The sequence below is a fragment of the Vicia villosa genome, linkage group LG6, assembly GCF_029867415.1.
Source record: "Vicia villosa cultivar HV-30 ecotype Madison, WI linkage group LG6, Vvil1.0, whole genome shotgun sequence".
In the NCBI taxonomy this organism is placed as follows: Eukaryota; Viridiplantae; Streptophyta; class Magnoliopsida; order Fabales; family Fabaceae; genus Vicia; species Vicia villosa.
Window position 1 is genome coordinate 157823672 of NC_081185.1, and position 16518 is coordinate 157840189.

Consider the following 16518-nt stretch of genomic DNA (forward strand, 5'->3'; position numbering starts at 1 on the left):
ATGTTTATATGTGTTTTGTTTCTGTGTGAGATAAATGGGAATAACATATATTTGTGTATAATAGAGAATAATGTTATGTTCAACATTAAAAGATACGAAATAACATGTAATTCACTTAGGAAAAATGATAAAATGTGTGTATTATTTGTTATGGCTAGTTAATGTGATTGAGATGTAATGATTGTCTTTCTTAGATGTGAACGAGTGTATTTCGAGGAATTGAGATGTAAATAACTCAAAAATTCCTCAATTGTAACTAAGACATATTTCGAGGAAGGTGAAGTCGATGTAAGAATAAGAAAGAATGAGTGGCCTACGTCGACATAGACGATAATGACCAGGCGTCGACACATGACAGTCTTGTTACATTCAGGGGACTTCTCCAGCGAATCCCCACAGAGTCGATGAACGGCAGTTTTCCTCCGAAGACAGTTCATCCATTCTCCCAGCCAGAACCGACGAATGGTAGTTTTCCTATGAAAACAGATCATCTCCATCCCCGCGGAGTCGGTGAATGGCAGTTTCCTTCTGAAAACAGTTCGTCCACCTTCTCATATGAAAGTCCCCATCGGAGTCAACGAATGGCAGTTTTCTCCCGAAGACAGTTCGCACGCTTTCTCATATAAGAATCCACGTAGAGTCAACGAATGGCAATTTTTTCCCGAAAACAGTTCGTTTGATCCTCAACATAAGTCGATGAATGGCAGTTTTCTTCCGAAAGTAGTTCATTAATTTCCCAGCTAATCAACGAATGGCAGTTTTCTCCCGAAAATAGTTCGTCCAATCTCCAGTACAAGTCGATGAATGGCAATTTTCCTCAGGAAAACAGTTCGTTAACTCCCCAGCTAGTCGATGAATGGTAGTTTTCTCCCAAAAACAGATCGTCCGCTTTTAATTTCAAGTCATTAGCACCTTAAAATTGTAATATATCAGATGGCATCTCCTGACGAATCTCGGCGAGAAGTCTGATAAAGAATCAAAACTTTGGAGATTTTCTCTTTATCTGAGATATCGTCCAAAAGAAAATTGAGACCAGTTTCGCGATTGGAAATCCGAAACGAGGGGAGGTTTATTTCAAGAAAACTAAGACCAGTTTCGCGATAAGAAATCCGAAACGAGGGGAGGTTTATTTCAAGATAACTGAGACCAGTTTCGCGATAAGAAATCCGAAACGAGGGGAGGTTTATTTCAAGATAACTGAGACCAATTTCGTGATTGGAAATCCGAAACAATGGGAGGTTTATTTCAAGATAACTGAGACCAGTTTCGTGATTGGAAGTCTGAAACGAGGGGAAGTTTATTTCAAACCTTACAGGTGGAATACATGCTAAGAAGAAATTAAGACCAGTTTCGTGATTGGAAATCCGAAACGAGGGGAAGTTTATTTCAAACCTTATAGGGGGAATACCTGCTAAGAAGAAACTGAGACCAGTTTCATGATTGGAAATTCGAAACGACGGGAAGTTTATTTCAAACCTTACAGGTGGAATACCTGCTAAGAAGAAACTGGGACCAATTTTGTGATTGGAAATCTAAAATGAGAGGAAGTTTATTTCAAACCTTACAAGTGGAATACCTACTAAGAAGAAACCGAGACCAGTTTCATTATTGGAAATCTGAAACAAGGGGAAGTTTATTTACCTTTTTTCTAAGAAAGACTACTTAGTCAAAGGAAGATGGCAAGCATGTTCTGCATTTCCATTTCATCGCTAAGAGTCACATAGCATGTCCCTAAGGGAGTCTGTCTCCTTATCCACCGTAAAATACAATGTCATGATAAGGTCATGCGATTCACAATCATCTTTCATCACAACATCCTTTGCAGATTTCAAGCTCTGCATCACATCATCACCATTCCGACATCTCAAGAGAGCTCCAAAATTGGGCATTCTTTTGTATTTAAGTCACTCCCATTCAACAGAGACCAAGATGTCACTCTTCATCCCGTTCGACGGGAGAAACTTAAATTGGGGCATCTCTCATACCCTAATTTTTGACCCCCCCCCCCCCTGAGATGTCACATCTCAATCTACTCCACTAATGCAAAATAGATACCCAAGGCAGTCACTTGTTTATTAAGTACTCAAATAAGGGTTTTCAAAGTCGGGAAGTTCAAACAAAGGAACAATAAATAAATGAATTGATCCTCAACACAATCATAGGGCTCAAGATGTTTCATCCATCCACATATGATCTTCAATTTCCAGGCATCATTCCCCAAACCTATCCAGGTCACCAGACTAGGGTTTTGGACTTAACAGGGACTGAAATCAGGCTCACATTTGGGGAACCTTACAAAGCTTCTAAGCATGATCCAAAAGGCCCAACCATTTTCAAATGATTCCTATGTCAAATCCAATGGAAGTTGTACTTCAATTTGAGATCCACAGTCATCAATTTCATCTGGTCCACAATTAGGGTTTTGACCTAATTCACCTTAACAGTTGACTTTTGACTAGAACAAGAAATACGTAGTCACATCAACAACAAAGATGCATCCCCAAAATCTGTAACACCCCATTTTCTACCCGGTAATTATAATAAAATCATAGTGCGGAAAATTTTAAACATCAAACATGAGGCATTACATTTTCAACTTAAAACCACAAACAACCTGTATTTCATTTATCATTGATACATAGCATTCGGAATACAACTTTCAAACTTAAAATTCATTCACAACTTTATTCAACTAAATATAAACTTCAACTTATAATTATTTGTCAACTTTTATTCAACTTAAAACAAGTTAAACAACAGTAAATTACTTCTTATTATTCAACTTGGATATTCGACAGCTATAATAATAACACATCAACAAAACAACAAATACAATTATGATCCCATCTCGAGCGCTGCGTATCAGAGCAAGGCACCAACTCGATTAACAACAACCAAAAACTTCATAAAATCACTTCAAACTTCCACCGCTATCTTGAGTACCTGTTTGTTTCCCATGGTAGGGGAAACATCAGCAGAAGGGGTGAGATATCGATAAATATAAACAAAAGTATGATAATTAATATATTATATCAGATCATACAATTATCACCACTTTCAAACAACAGTTATAATAACAACTAGTAACAACAATTATAACAACAACTTTAGCAACAACATGTAACAACAATTATAACAACCATCGACAACAACAATTATCACAATAATTACGATAATTATTTCACAACTCAAACCAACACAACTTATATCAACAAAAACTCATAACAACATTAACTTCACAAAGACTCAAAATGCGACACAACTATGCAAATGCATGTGGTACCATTCGGAGCAGAACTTCCAACTTAAACAGATGCCAGGTTATCGAGGCATTTCAACAACTTGAACAGGGTGCCATCAAGGCCAACTTAATCAATGCAATGTTATGCGACGTTATGGATGACATCAATTCAACAATATCACAACAAAATCAGAACAACAACAACTTAAACAACAACTTGAACATGCAACAAATTGCATCAACGTAATCCAACATTGGTCGTTCGACCTACAACTCAAACATGTCCATAAATTGGGACAATTCAATCGCACCTGCAAATCAACTTATTAGACAAAATCATAACAAAATGAACCAACCAAAAATACCTATTATTATACACGACTTACTCCGGCAATTTCCAACTAATTCCAGTTAATTTATTATACCGCTTAAATCTACTAATTCGGCTAATCGATATTGTTTTCAACATAATTCTGCTAATTAATCAAGACTTCCTGTTATTTGATTCCTACTGATTCAACTTCATCACTGCCATGCTAAATTCATATTTCTACTACACTAATTAACCTGTTAATTATTTGCTAAACTGCCACTCTGCTATTCCAACTTTACTACTTGTTATTAAAATATCAGTTAATCAGATTTACTGTGTCCTACTAAAATACAATATGTTCTGATTCTACTAATCTAGTGACTCGTATTATAAAAGTAATATTATATATGTATTATGCTTCCAATTCACCAAGTTATTACTTGTCCCCAACAGAGTCGCCATTTTTCTGTAGCGGTGAAAAGAGTGATGGGAGAGATGTCCTGATAATAATGCCTTTTGAACATTAACATCTTCCTCTTTTTTTCTTTTCTTTCGGAAACGACACGCACAATTCTTCACACGAAATTTGGAAGAAGAGCCATCCTTCCTTGTGGGGAATGTTTCCTAGCCACACGAACTTTTAATTTATCCTAAGCTAATAGGAAGGGGAAAAATATCTCAATCTATCCTAAGTTGTCTAGGTGTGTGGATTTCACCTAATAGAGATTTCTGAGGTCCGGGAGGCTGGTTATACTAAGGGAAGGTATTAACACCCTAAGTATTTGTAGTACTCTACAGGAACCTTTCTACTGTCTACGCATTTTATGTTTGTTTGTTTGTTGCTTGATTATTATGAAAGTTTCTCCTTTGTGTTAGGAGAGGAAATGAACTGAAGAATGACAGGTGAACTGAATGTTTTTGATGATTTTGTTTGCTTGCAAAGATTCCTTGTGAACCTTTTGCCTACATATCATTAATGGAAGTCAGAGCTTTTGTAGTTCGGGGAACCAATTAGGGAAATGGATTGAATTTGAAGGTGACTTGTTTAAAGCTTAAGGTTGAATCTTGAATGGTCTCTGTTTACAGAAAAGAGACAGGTAGTCATTTTTACAAAGAGATATTTCTACTATTCCACCACAAACATTTGAAGTGATAGAAAATGAGGTTCATTTCATAAGAGAATGGACCTTACTTGTATGTAGCAAGTATGCCAGTCGCAGTCTCTTGAATGAAAGAAAAATTCTCAACCAGTTTAGGGAAAGGCAACAAGTCTGGGTTTGTATTCCTCAGAGCATGCCTCATGTGTCACCTAAATAGGAGAAAAGTTTTGAAAGTGAATTGAAAATGTTTGTATGTTTGAATATGGGAAAATAGGAGAAATGTCTCTTTGTAGAGATAAATCATGTTAATCTTATGTATGAAAGATCTGAACTTCACTGGCTAGTACAAGGCCCAAGCTTGAGGCTTAAACTGACAGTTTGAGACTGACTCTGTTGGAGATTTGATTCCCCTGGGGAAGTTTTGACTGAAAGGAATATGTGTTATGTACTAAGCCTAGAATTGTGGCTGACCCTTAGAGGATGCTCTTGTTAAGCTGGGATTAGTGGAAACTGACCCTACCGGGGAGTTTCCTCTTATTGAGCAGGGATTGATATATGAAAGTCTGGAGTTGAGGTTGACCCTACTGGGGATATTACTCTATTGAGGATTTATTGATGGAGGATGACCCTTTCCAGGGGATTTCACTCTGCTAAGGAGGAATGATTGAGGCTGACCCTTTCTAGGGGATTTGGTCATTTGAAAGTTTTGATGGAGGTTGACCCTTTCTAGGGGTTTTAGTCTATTGAAGGTGTTGATGGAAAGGTTTTTGGTAGGTGTTTTGTAAAAATACCAGAACTGAGGCTGACTCACTGAGGATGGACTCAGAGGGCTATTGACGAAAATCCATGATTGAGGTTGTCTCTGAGGGGTTATATGAACAGTGTTGATTGAGGCCTTTGGTTAAGGTTGACTCTTTGGGGATTATTGTTAAGTGCCAAATTGTAGTTATTTTGTGTATGTAAATAGTGGCACTTATCGATACTTTTTGTTAATACCGTTTGAATAATTCCCCGTTTTTGTGTATATTTGTATCGTTTGTGTTTTGTTACATTTTCGTGTAAATATATACTGTTTGATAGTTTTGTTGTCTTTTTGTAGGTATTTATGCGTGTTTGATGCTTTGAGGAATAAAGTGTTGAAGACACGGCGGCGAGCATGCGATTTTACCAATTCATCGGCGGATAGCGCTCAAAACAAATATGAGAAAAATCATCAATTTCATTGATATTTATTCATTGTTAGATAGAACACGAAATAAGCTTTCCAACGCTTCGAACCGAGCGCAAATCGGAGTTACGGTTCTCAAGATATGGCCAAAATAAGATTTCAGTTTTCTGTTGAGCGGGCTTGACCGCGCTAAGCGCGGTCTGGGAGCATTTTTGACAAGTTTGGCAGAAAGTTGGGCGCTTAGCGCGGGTTTTTGGCGCTTAGCGCGGTCTGGCGGCTTAAGACCAATAAAAAATAGCCCGCTTAGCGCGGTGGGCGCGCTTAGCGCGGTCTGCGACTTCAGTTTTTGTATATATGTTGTAAAAACACATTTTTTAGGGTTTTTATCACCTCTTCTTGACAAGTTGAGCTCTGATCCATTTTTGGTAGTTTAGAGGTTGAGGAAACACCATTGGATGCTACACCATGTGGATTGATCATGGATCTGTCTCGATTTCATTGTACCGGTGAGATCTTTCCGGTTCATCTTCTCTCTTCCCTTTGTTTCATTCCAATGGTGGGTGTTGTATGTATATTTCTACTCTTCTTGTATGTACATTTGTCGATCTTGGGATTGTTTATATATTCGCTTTACAAATCATCATTGTTGTTGTTCTTGATCTTTTTGCTTAAATGCTCTGGATTTGTGTTGTTGCATACATGGACACCATAGATCTTGATTAGGAATGATAACTGTTAGTTTCTGGATTGTAGACATGGATTTAGGACTAACAATCGCAATGGTGGGTATCGAGTTTAATGCCTCTGTGTTGTTTGTGTCGGTGGAGACATCGCTGATGTGAATAGTACGGTTGAGCTTTCGTCGGTGTTGCAGACATGGACACCGATGTGGCGTCTCAATTGATGCCCGGTGATGTTGATGCGTATTGTGAGTGTCGAGCGATAGATTTTCAGATTTAAGTATTAGACGGGTAGAACGAAATGCAATTCCATAACTCTTTCTTTTAGACTATTGAGATTGTTTATCTGCTTTTATTTACCTTTCCCGCATTTACCTTTCCGCACCCCAAATCATGAAACTTAGAACGCGAGATAGTCGAACGGCAGTTTTTCTCAACCAATCTCTGTGGACACGATAATTCCCGTATAAATATTTCCAAATCTTTTGTTGCTTGCCCTCTACTGCTTCAAAAATTATAGGAGACCAGCTTACTCCTGTTTTTGAATGAATTCCCTTAGGGGAGCATGAATGTTTCTGGTTTAAAGTCCAAGGTTGGGACTGACTCAACTAGGGAGTGTATTTGAAAGGTTGTTTGATGGTTTGTGTCTTGTAAGAAGCCCAAGATTGAGACAGTTTCTGTAAGGTTTTGAAAGGTTCATGTATGAAGGTTGTTTTGCTGTCTTGTACAAAGCCCAAGATTGAGGTTGGCCCTTTCCAGGGTTTTGGTCTATTGATGGAAAGGTTTTTGGTAGGTGTTTTGTAAAAATACCATAACTTAGGCTGACTCACTGAGGATGGACTCAAAGGGCTATTGACGAAAATCCATGATTGAGGTTGTCTCTGAGGGGTTATATGAACAGGGTTGATTGAGGCCTTTGGTTAAGGTTAACTCTCTGGGGATTATAGGAGACCAGCTTACTCCTGTTTTTGAATGAATTCCCTTAGGGGAGCATGAATGTTTCTGGTTTAAAGTCCAAGGTTGGGACTGACTCAACTAGGGAGTGTATCTGAAAGGTTGTTTGATGGTTTGCGTCTTGTAAGAAGCCCGAGATTGAGACAGTTTCTGTGAGGTTTTGAAGGGTTCATGTATGAAGGTTGTTTTGCTTTCTTGTACAAAGCCCAAGATTGAGGTTAATCCTGCTAGGGATTATTGTTTTTCCTGGTGAGGAGATCCAATGGTCTGGATTCTTTGATGGTTTGAAAGATGAGGTTTTTTGTGTCTTGTACAAAGCCCTAGATTGAGGCTATCTCTTGCCAGGGGAAAGTTCAAGTGTTTGAACCATTTTGGCTTACTAAAGAAAACTCCAGGGGGTTTGAATCTTTTGACTCTTGCTGAGGAATGACCCTCAGGGTTTTGAATCCTTTGGTTATATGAAAGGGATTTTTCTGCCTTGTACAAAGTCCAAGGTTTTGGCTACCTCTATGGGGAAAGACCCAAAGGTTTTGAATCTTTTGACACAGGGAAAGAGTTTTTTTATCTGCCTTGTACAAAGCCCAAGGTTGTGGCTAACTCTCACTAGGGAGACTCTATTTTATCTTCCTTGTACAAAGCCTAAGGTTGTGGCTAACTCTCACTGGGGAGACTCTATTTTCTGCATTGTACAAAGCCCAAGGTTTTGGCTAACTCGGATGAGGATTTGAAATCCAAAGATTTATAAAGCTGGATGAAATGAACTTAGAGGTTTGAAATCCTCTGGAATTTGCTTGGAGAAGCAGGAGAAGGGTGACAGAGACTGTCCATGTCTCTCATTCCTAAGGGTTGAATGAACTAAGGATGAATGAAGATGTTTGAGAGTTTAGATTGTCTGTAACACCTATAATTTCAGTTTATTAATTTAATTTGGATTTAAATTAAATAATTGGAATTTTAGAATTTAAATTGGATTTAATTGGAAAATGAGGGAGTAAGAGCTATTGGGCTTATGGTGTGGTGATAGTAAAAGAGGGGTGCTAATTAGTTAGGCCTTTTACTAAGTTGTGGTTAATTTATTTTATTTTATTTTTCATAAAATAAGAAAAAGGAACCATTTGGGGAGAAAAGAAGAACACGTGAAAAGAGCAAGAGAAGAGAAAGAGGCAAGAACGTGAAACCGGAAGGAGAGCATTCAAGAAATTCATCGAGGTAAGGGGGGACTCTTCCTTTTAGTATCTCTTATGTGATCTTAGGTGATAGGTAGATTGATGTATGGTTTGGTTCAATTAGATATTGGGATTGTTAGGTTAGGGTGTTATAATTGGATTGAATTGATGATAATTGTGTGAACTAATTGGTTAATAATGAGTTTGGATGATGTTTTATGGTGTATAATTGAATGTATGATGATTATATGCCTGTATGTGATGTCTGGATTCGTTTTTGGGTGAAAAGGGAGTGAAATCGCAGGGTCTGTCGCAGACTTGGGGTTTGCTGAAATCGCAGGTCCGCTGAGCGGAGGTCCCAACGTAGTTCGCTCCTGTTTGACGTTGCTTGAGGTCCGCTGAGCGGGGGTCTGAAGGATTTCGCTTCTGTCTTGCTCCGTTGAGCGAACCTTGCTGTGTGTGAATTTTTCCAAACTTCAAAATAACGTATCTTTTGATTCATGTATCATTTCTTAGTGTCGTTTTGGGCGTTGTGCAAGTAATTAAATGTTTTATAAGATGGATAATGAATATTGGTAATAGCCGACTTTATTTCCTTAAAAACTAGATTTAATTACTTGATGAGAATTGAACATTGTGTGCATATGAGATAGGTGTGACAATGTGTTTGATGTGATGATGAATTGGTTGTGATTTGTTATTATGATTGTGATGGATGCATGACTATTTGAATGATGTGTAAAACATGTACATACTTATTCGGTGATGTGGTGTTGAGATGAGTTGTTCATCGTGATTCGGTGTGTTTTAAGTATGTTATATGTGTTTCATTCATTCATATGCATTGATGTTGGATCCCAGTGATGTTTGGATCGTTGGTGGACATATTTCCCATTGTGTGGAAATTGTGTCGGTGGGCCGTATCTCGATGAGGCGTAGATCGGTTAGGTGGATTGATTCCACAGTTTATTGGTACCACATGCATAGTGTCAGTTGTGTCATATGCATTCTGTCATAATATGATTGTATGGATTTCTGTAGTGTGTGTTGTAATCTATTATTGTGTGAATTAATAATGGATGTGAATCTGAATATGTATAATTGGGTGAACGGTATATTATGATGCTTGTTGCTTATGAATTGCATAATATTTACTAATTGAGAATGAGACTCACCCTTACATGTTGTCATTTTCAGATTGAGGAGTAGCGGCATTAGTGCTTGGTGAGGATGACTCATAGAGTTTATCCGTTTATGTTGGGTCGTGTCGGTCATGCTCTGATCTGTAACACTGGGGAACGATAGTTATAGAGTTTTTATGAAATTAATCTACTTTATTGGTGTTGGATTATGATTCCATTGGATGTATTTGATAATGTTTCTTATTCCGCTGTGATAAACATAATTATGATTTGGTGAACCGTTTCCTGATGAAGCATGACTTAACCATGACTGGTTTATTTATTTTATATAATTGTGGCACCCTTGTGTTTATGTTTTACTCTGATATAATTGTTTAAAAATTGCCGCGGGGTTTAAAAGGGTGTTACATTGTCCATGCATATTACTCTGCAGGGGAGAAGACTCAATGACTGAGATTGTATGAATACTTGAATGAATGTGATTGAACACTTGAATGATTGTGATTGTGAATTTTAAGGATTTGGTTTCTCACAGGGGTAAAGGTGACTAAAGTCTTGTCTTATGCTTTTAGGAAGCCTGAAGGGTCTTTGTTTACAAGCTCAAGAGGAAGCTGAAGGGATGCTTATAAGAAGCTTGTGGGTCCTTGCATTGTAAGCCCAATAGGAGGCCAATCGAGGGTCATCGAGGGTCCTTGTTATAGCACAAGAGGAAACTATATTGGCTTGACTAATTTGGCTATAAGCAAAGGGGTAAGAGGTTTCATCGGGAATAATTCCTCTTGGGTGGATGTGCCTTATTTTTGTTCTAAGGCTTTTTTCAAGATGTTTCACCGGGAATAATTCATCTTGAGGGGAAACTATGTTATTCCATTAGGAAAGAGTCTTCACCGGGAAGTCAATCTCAATCCTAGGTCATAGTCCTATAATATATATACATGTTTATCTGTCCTAAGGTTTTTCTCAGACGAAGTTTTAGACAGTATATATTTACAGGTTATATTGAACAAGTATATTGAAGACAGTAAATGAAAGCAGTAAATGAAAGATATAAACACATACCTGGGTGAATAGGAGGCTCAAAAGATGTATATACAGAACCTCAATTGAAATTTTTATTTAAAAGCAGTTGAATGCTTTATTTGAAAATAGTTTAATGTTTGATTTAAAAATGGAGTTGAAGGTTTGAATTGAAAAAATGAAACTTGAAGTTTGAAATGAAAACTGTTGAAAGTAAATGATGTTTGAAATTGAATTGGAATTGAACTGAACTGAACTTGAATTGATTTGAAAATGAAAAAAAAGGGGTTGGGACTTATACTCAGGGAGAGGCCCAGGAGATTTAAAATATTTCAAATGAACTGTAATTGATTTGAACTGAAAATGATTTGAACTAAAAGGGGGGTTGGGACCTATACTCAGGGAGAGGCCCATTGAATTGATTTACTGCTTGTGAAGAACAGTTGAAAAATGATTTGAAAAATGTAGGGTTTTGTTGATTGAAAACCCTAACTGTCTGTTTAATCGGGAGTTGAAGAAAACAGTTTTGAAAGATGGAATAACTTAACCAAAGCAAAAGACAAAGTCTATACTTAATTAAGACCTAACTAATTAGGGTTTGTTCACAAAAAATATTTACAAAAGGTTTGGTTTTGAAAAATCAAGGAAAAGGTATATTTTAAAAGTATTAAAAACACTTAAAAATATACCATTTTAAACCTAATAAAAATATGTCAAATAAATATTTTTTTGTGATTTTTTTGGAAATTCTCAAAATAGGTATAATAAATGAGAAGTGTGTGAAAAATCAAGTGAAAATGATTTAATTTGATAGGTGAAATAATCAAGAGAAGTTGTAAAAAGTTTGAAGGAAAATAGTGATTAAAAAAGAAGGTTTGGTCTCACAAGGGCTTGAACCAACACCCTTGAGGTTCACAACCCAAAACCTGCCCAACTGAGCTACGCACTCAGTTTGTATAACACACGTGTTCTGATTGTGATATTTCAAATTTCCCCAGAAAAATTCAAAAACCTCCGCGCCATGTTCATCTTCAACCTTAAGCTTCAAGAATTTGAATTTTCAAACTCTCTTGTTTCTCAACCAATTTCCACAAAGTAAACACGAAACTTACTTGTTTTTGACAAGGAATCTGATGTTGGTCTTTGATTTCATTTATTTTAAGTGTAACTCAAAATTCACACGTATGAACCCGAAGAACCCCAAAACTGAATTTTAACATGAAATCGTATATGCACATGATGTGATGCAATTGATTGAGGGTTAATGATCCTCATAGGTGCAGAAACCAACTGGTACCTCAAGTTTCTATTATGATGCATGAATCATAGAGATTGAAGTTATGAAGCTTACCTCCAAAGTGAGAATCAAATTCTGAGCAAATGATGTTACAGAGCCAAAGTGACGATCCAGGTAGCTCCTATGAACTTCAAGGTATGTGGTGAGATGCCTGGCTTGAGCCAAAACCTTCTAAAACTCCTTGCTCGACTCCAACTAATGTAGCTCCAAGTTGAAGATGGAAGTGTTGATTGTGATGTTTGAGAACTCCAACAAGGACTTGGATCACTTCTACTTACCCTCCTTGAGATGTTAGAACACTCAATTTCAATGGTTAAGCCCTGGTGTGAAGAAATGCCTTCTTCAAGTGAATGAGAGAGAAATTGTGGAAAGCAAGTAATCAAGTTGCTTTGGTGTAATTTTGAACTAAAATCATCCCTCTATTTATTGGCAAGAGGTCTGAGATGATGAGGGAATGAAGTGAGCAAGATGATGTCATTTTTTAGTAGCTTAGGCATGAAGAAATTTCAAAAATATCCAAATGCAATGATGAGCAATTTTGATTTCTCTTGTATCAGCCCTTAACCATTGATCCTATCAGAACTTATGGATCATTTCTGATGTGTAGGAGTGTTCCTATTGGCTTAGAAGAGGTTCCCTTGATGAATCACCACTTGGCAATAAATTCTCAAATGTAATCATCACATAATCACATGTTTTAATTTTTTTGGAATATTCTCCAATCATAGTACAATGATGCATTTGATTCCATCTCATCCCTTATGATATTTCTAAATTTTAGATGCATTAATTAGTGAAGGCACTTGTGTAAAAATGACCAAAACCAAAGTTGGTCATTCCTTGAAATTCACCTTTAGATGCCTTACTTTTATCATGCATAACTCCTTGAAAAATTTGAATTAGGAAGTGATCCAATACTTTTTGGAAAGCCTGAAGGATGTACTTCAATCCACTAGTTTTGTGTTTCCTCAAAATCATCAAGGAAATGGGTGAAGATGGCCCATAAAGTTTGGAGAAGATTAGGGTTTTTTCAACATTTTAGGATTTTGCAGGAACTTTGAAGCCCTATATCTCTCAAATGGTTGATTTTTTGAAGAAATTAGATTAGTGACAAATTTCTTTATTGGACCAAAATCTACAACTTTCATGTTGAAATTTTTCTTTAGTTTTTATTTGAAATTTTGAGATATTCTTTTTTGAAGTTTGAAGGAAATCCTTTATAAACACTTAGAAAAATTTCTAAGTATGGAAAAAGTCAAACTTTGATTTTTTGATCCTTGATTGATTTTCTTGATTTTTCTTGGCCAAATGACTTCAATAATCATATATTGATGATTTTGATCCTCAAAAGTCCATGGTTGACCAAAAATCCAAAAAGTCAAAGGTGATCTTGTACAGTTGACTTTTCCTAGATAAACTGAGTTTTTCTGGAGATTTCTAATGAATCAAACTCTCTTCCTCAAATGAATGATGTGAATGGATTATATTGGATTTTTAGAGGACCTTGAGCTATTATTTGATCCATGGGATCTTGTTCTAGTCAAAAGTCAATTGTTAAGGTGAATTAGGTCAAAACCCTAATTGTGGACCAGATGAAATTGATGACTGTGGATCTCAAATTGAAGTACAACTTCCATTGGATTTGACATAGGAATCATTTGAAAATGCTTGGGCCTTTTGGATCATGCTTAGAAGCTTTGTAAGGTTCCCCAAATGTGAGCCTGATTTCAGTCCCTGTTAAGTCCAAAACCCTAGTCTGGTGACCTGGATAGGTTTGGGGAATGATGCCTGGAAATTGAAGATCATATGTGGATGGATGAAACATCTTGAGCCCTATGATTGTGTTGAGGATCAATTCATTTATTTATTGTTCCTTTGTTTGAACTTCCCGACTTTGAAAACCCTTATTTGAGTACTTAATAAACAAGTGACTGCCTTGGGTATCTATTTTGCATTAGTGGAGTAGATTGAGTTGTGACATCTCAGGGGGGGGGGGGGTCAAAAATTAGGGTATGAGAGATGCCCCAATTTAAGTTTCTCCCGTCGAACGGGATGAAGAGTGACATCTTGGTCTCTGTTGAATGGGAGTGACTTAAATACAAAAGAATGCCCAATTTTGGAGCTCTCTTGAGATGTCGGAATGGTGATGATGTGATGCAGAGCTTGAAATCTGCAAAGGATGTTGTGATGAAAGATGATTGTGAATCGCATGACCTTATCATGACATTGTATTTTACGGTGGATAAGGAGACAGACTCCCTTAGGGACATGCTATGTGACTCTTAGCGATGAAATGGAAATGCAGAACATGCTTGCCATCTTCCTTTGACTAAGTAGTCTTTCTTAGAAAAAAGGTAAATAAACTTCCCCTTGTTTCAGATTTCCAATAATGAAACTGGTCTCGGTTTCTTCTTAGTAGGTATTCCACTTGTAAGGTTTGAAATAAACTTCCTCTCATTTTAGATTTCCAATCACAAAATTGGTCCCAGTTTCTTCTTAGCAGGTATTCCACCTGTAAGGTTTGAAATAAACTTCCCGTTGTTTCGAATTTCCAATCATGAAACTGGTCTCAGTTTCTTCTTAGCAGGTATTCCCCCTATAAGGTTTGAAATAAACTTCCCCTCGTTTCGGATTTCCAATCACGAAACTGGTCTTAATTTCTTCTTAGCATGTATTCCACCTGTAAGGTTTGAAATAAACTTCCCCTCGTTTCAGACTTCCAATCACGAAACTGGTCTCAGTTATCTTGAAATAAACCTCCCATTGTTTCGGATTTCCAATCACGAAATTGGTCTCAGTTATCTTGAAATAAACCTCCCCTCGTTTCGGATTTCTTATCGCGAAACTGGTCTCAGTTATCTTGAAATAAACCTCCCCTCGTTTCGGATTTCTTATCGCGAAACTGGTCTTAGTTTTCTTGAAATAAACCTCCCCTCGTTTCGGATTTCCAATCGCGAAACTGGTCTCAATTTTCTTTTGGACGATATCTCAGATAAAGAGAAAATCTCCAAAGTTTTGATTCTTTATCAGACTTCTCGCCGAGATTCGTCGGGAGATGCCATCTGATATATTACAATTTTAAGGTGCTAATGACTTGAAATTAAAAGCGAACGATCTGTTTTTGGGAGAAAACTACCATTCATCGACTAGCTGGGGAGTTAACGAACTGTTTTCCTGAGGAAAATTGCCATTCATCGACTTGTACTGGAGATTGGACGAACTATTTTCGGGAGAAAACTGCCATTCGTTGATTAGCTGGGAAATTAATGAACTACTTTCGGAAGAAAACTGCCATTCATCGACTTATGTTGAGGATCAAACGAACTGTTTTCGGGAAAAAATTGCCATTCGTTGACTCTACGTGGATTCTTATATGAGAAAGCGTGCGAACTGTCTTCGGGAGAAAACTGCCATTCGTTGACTCCGATGGGGACTTTCATATGAGAAGGTGGACGAACTGTTTTCAGAAGGAAACTGCCATTCACCGACTCCGCGGGGATGGAGATGATCTGTTTTCATAGGAAAACTACCATTCGTCGGTTCTGGCTGGGAGAATGGATGAACTGTCTTCGGAGGAAAACAGCCGTTCATCGACTCTGTGGGGATTCGCTGGAGAAGTCCCCTGAATGTAACAAGACTGTCATGTGTCGACGCCTGGTCATTATCGTCTATGTCGACGTAGGCCACTCATTCTTTCTTATTCTTACATCGACTTCACCTTCCTCGAAATATGTCTTAGTTACAATTGAGGAATTTTTGAGTTATTTACATCTCAATTCCTCGAAATACACTCGTTCACATCTAAGAAAGACAATCATTACATCTCAATCACATTAACTAGCCATAACAAATAATACACACATTTTATCATTTTTCCTAAGTGAATTACATGTTATTTCGTATCTTTTAATGTTGAACATAACATTATTCTCTATTATACACAAATATATGTTATTCCCATTTATCTCACACAGAAACAAAACACATATAAACATGAAAAGGAATAGTCAATTCACGAAGAGAAAACATGTACACATGTACCACACTTTACCACCAGGATCTTTCCAAAGAATGAAGAACTACTAAATACCGTCCAATCTAGGATGTTGTTAGACATATTTCTAAGAAAGTCACAACTCAATACTCACTTTATGTATTTTGTTTAGAGTCAAAGGAAGTTGATGAAGCTCTCATCGACGAACATTGATCTTGTGCAATCCAAGATGAGTTAAATCAATTTGAGAGAAACAGTGTTTGAGAACTTCTTCCAAAACCTTCATCTAAGATAGTGATTTGAAGCAAATGGGTCTTTCACAACAAACTTGACTATAATGAAATTTATTTTAAGAAATAAAGCAAAATTTGTTGCGATAATAGAAGAAGTTCAAATGTTGAACAATGATAAAGCATCAATACAAACAGCAGATCAAGCGATGCAAC